At 37.3% G+C, this 2963-nt stretch overlaps 1 non-coding gene across 1 annotated transcript; it reads right to left on the minus strand.

Moving 5' to 3' along the window:
• Positions 1 to 1754: 1754 nt before the first annotated feature.
• Positions 1755 to 1829, minus strand: Trnat-ugu. Its single transcript has one exon. It is a non-coding gene; the product is annotated as a tRNA-Thr (tRNA).
• Positions 1830 to 2963: the final 1134 nt, after the last annotated feature.

Raw genomic sequence — 2963 nt, forward strand, 5'->3', positions numbered from 1 at the left:
GGTGCAGAAAGAACGAGGCGAAGGAGTAGGAGTAAGACGTCGGAAAGACATAAAGATTCTCAGGTAGTACCGTTATATGTAACAAAGTATCATCGCGAAAAAGATGTAAATCTATTAATGTCGCAGGTTGTTGGTACAGATACATATCACTTCTATTATATAAAAAAATTGTCAAGACTTGCACGAAGTAGTATTACTGCAAACCTTAATTCCATTTTCGTGTGTGAGCGCTGTCTCTGTTATTTTAATTCTCAGGAAAGATTAGATCTACTTTTAGTTGACTGCACCAGTGTCATGCCTGATGATAATAATTAGATTGTTAAATTTACAAAATTTCGAAATAATCTGAAAATGCCGTTTGTTATTTATGCTGATATGGGATGTATCTTGCAACCAGATGCCGGTTGCAGTCGTAATCCTGACTCTGCTTCATATTCCGATCCGGTATATATCCATAAACCATTTAGTATTGCATACTATATACACTGAAGTTATGATCAGAGATATTCCCAGTTTAAATTGTTCAAAGGCAGTGAATGGGTAGAATGGCTTATATATCAGGTCTATGAAATCACGCAGATTATGCAAGACTGCCTTTTATCACAAAATAAACAAAAAAAAATGAGCTCTGAAGAAGAATCGGTGTTTCAATCGGCAAATATTTGTCATATTTGCAATAAACCGTTCGAGAAACACAGTGTTAAACACAGAGATCATTGTCATTTCACCGGTGAATACTGAGGTGCGGCTCATCCTGCCTGCAATGTTAACTACAGACCTTCCTTTACCGTGCCAGTTGTATCCCACAATCTGACCAATTATGGTGGACATATCTTGATCACAAACATTTGCGAACAAACAGAGACCGGTGATGAAAACAGAATATTTAAATAAAATCAAGGTCGTGTATCACTTTTACCCTCGTATATTGAAAAATAGAAAGCTTTTACTAAAAGGATTCCAGTAACCCACAAAGAGCGTGTCTGCAACATGAATTTCCGATTTATCGATTCACTAAATTTTCTGACGTTTCCTCTTGAAAAATGTGCCTCATATCTCAAACCACATCAATTCACAATAATGAAGTCATATATTTGGAAACAATCACGAATTCTGATCTTGTAAATCAGAAGGGGATTTTTCCGTATGAGTATGTGAATAATGACTCTGTATTACACGGAGATCGTTTGCCCTCAGTCGAAAATTATAAAAGTCTCTTAACAGGTGAAACGATAATGGATCCAGAGTATCAAAGAGCGTGTAATGTTTGGAATACATTTAATTGTAAGACACTTGGAGGATATTCCGATTTATACTCAAAAAGTTTATGTTCTACGCCTTGTTGATGTGTTTGACAACTTTCGCAGTCTTTGCTGTGAAACATATGAACTAGACCCAGCACATTATATTACCTCACCTGGTTTCGCATGGGACGTTTTAATGAAAATTACTAAAGTAGAATTACAGCGTATTGCTGACAGAGCAACTTCAATATATTGAGAGGTATTAGACATGGAATTGTTCTCTGTTCGTGTCGACATGCGGTTGCAAACGAAAAGGTTCATGTCAGGCTATGATGAGAATACTGATGAATGTTATATCATATAACTATATATGACGGTAGTATCTGTTCCCGAAAGAACAGTTACCGTCCATTACCATGCAGCTTTGCTAGAAATGAAATGAAAATTAAATTGACACCCTAGCTGCAAGCAGGCGTTGATACACTTGATTGGGGACATGTTGAAAATGTGTGCCCCGACCGGGACTCGAACCCGGGATCTCCTGCTTACATGGCAGACGCTCTATCCATCTGAGCCACCACGGACACAGAGGATAGTGCGTCTGCAGGGACTTATCCCTTGCACACGCCCCGTGAGATCCACATTCCCAACATGTCCACAACACTACATTCATAGTGCGCCTAATAGATGTTTGCCCATCATACTCATTACTCGTGGCAGATTAATCTACCAAGTCCCGTACGAGTTCGGGCATAGCGTGTGCGTTCGCACAAGAAAGTCAAAGGCCGGGAACCCATATTTTTTAACTATATATGACGGTAGTATCTGTTCCCGAAAGAACAGTTACCGTCGATGACCATGCAGCTTTTCTAGAAATGAAATGATAATTAAATTGACACCCTAGCTGCAAGCAGGCGTTGATACACTTGATTGGGGACATGTTGAAAATGTGTGCCCCGACCGGGACTCGAACCTAACGATTCAGATACAGGGTACATACTGGAAGTAGATCTTGAATATCTTGAAAGTATTCATGATCTACATTCTGACTTACTATTATGCTCTGAGAAAAAGATATCACCAACTAGCCATGTCAGCAGTAAACTTAGTGCTCGAAAAACAAAAATAATTAATTTCTACTATGTATGATAAGAAGAATTATGTAATACGCTATAGAAATCTAAAAAAGTGTTTGCAGCATAAACTGATACTGAAAAAGATTCGTAGAATACGGTCATTCAAACAAGTGTCATGGATGGAACCTTACATTAACATTAATGCAGATAAGCGTATGAAGGCAAACAATGAATTTGAAAAGAATTACTTGAAACTCATGACTAATAGTGTCTTCGGTAGAACCATGCAGAATGAATGAAAAATGATTGATATAAGACTAGCGTCATCCTGGAAAGTTAGATATGGAGTATCAGCATTAATTGGCGAGACCTAATTTTAAAAGGAGCATTGTATTTAAAGAAAATTTATTTGGTATGGAACTGAAAAAACTTAATGTAGTGTCTGATAGACCGTTAGCAGTTGGAATGGCAATTTTACAAATTTCAAAGACACTTCTTATAGACTTTCACTATGGACATATATTAAATACGTTTCCAGAAAAGCATGTAAAGCTATGTTATACTGCCACTGATAGAGTAATTTATCACATTAAAACTGTAAATACCTATGGAACCATCAGAAGTAATGTAGCTAAATTGTTTG

Source organism: Schistocerca piceifrons, chromosome 1 (genome assembly GCF_021461385.2).
Source record: "Schistocerca piceifrons isolate TAMUIC-IGC-003096 chromosome 1, iqSchPice1.1, whole genome shotgun sequence".
Taxonomy (NCBI): Eukaryota; Metazoa; Arthropoda; class Insecta; order Orthoptera; family Acrididae; genus Schistocerca; species Schistocerca piceifrons.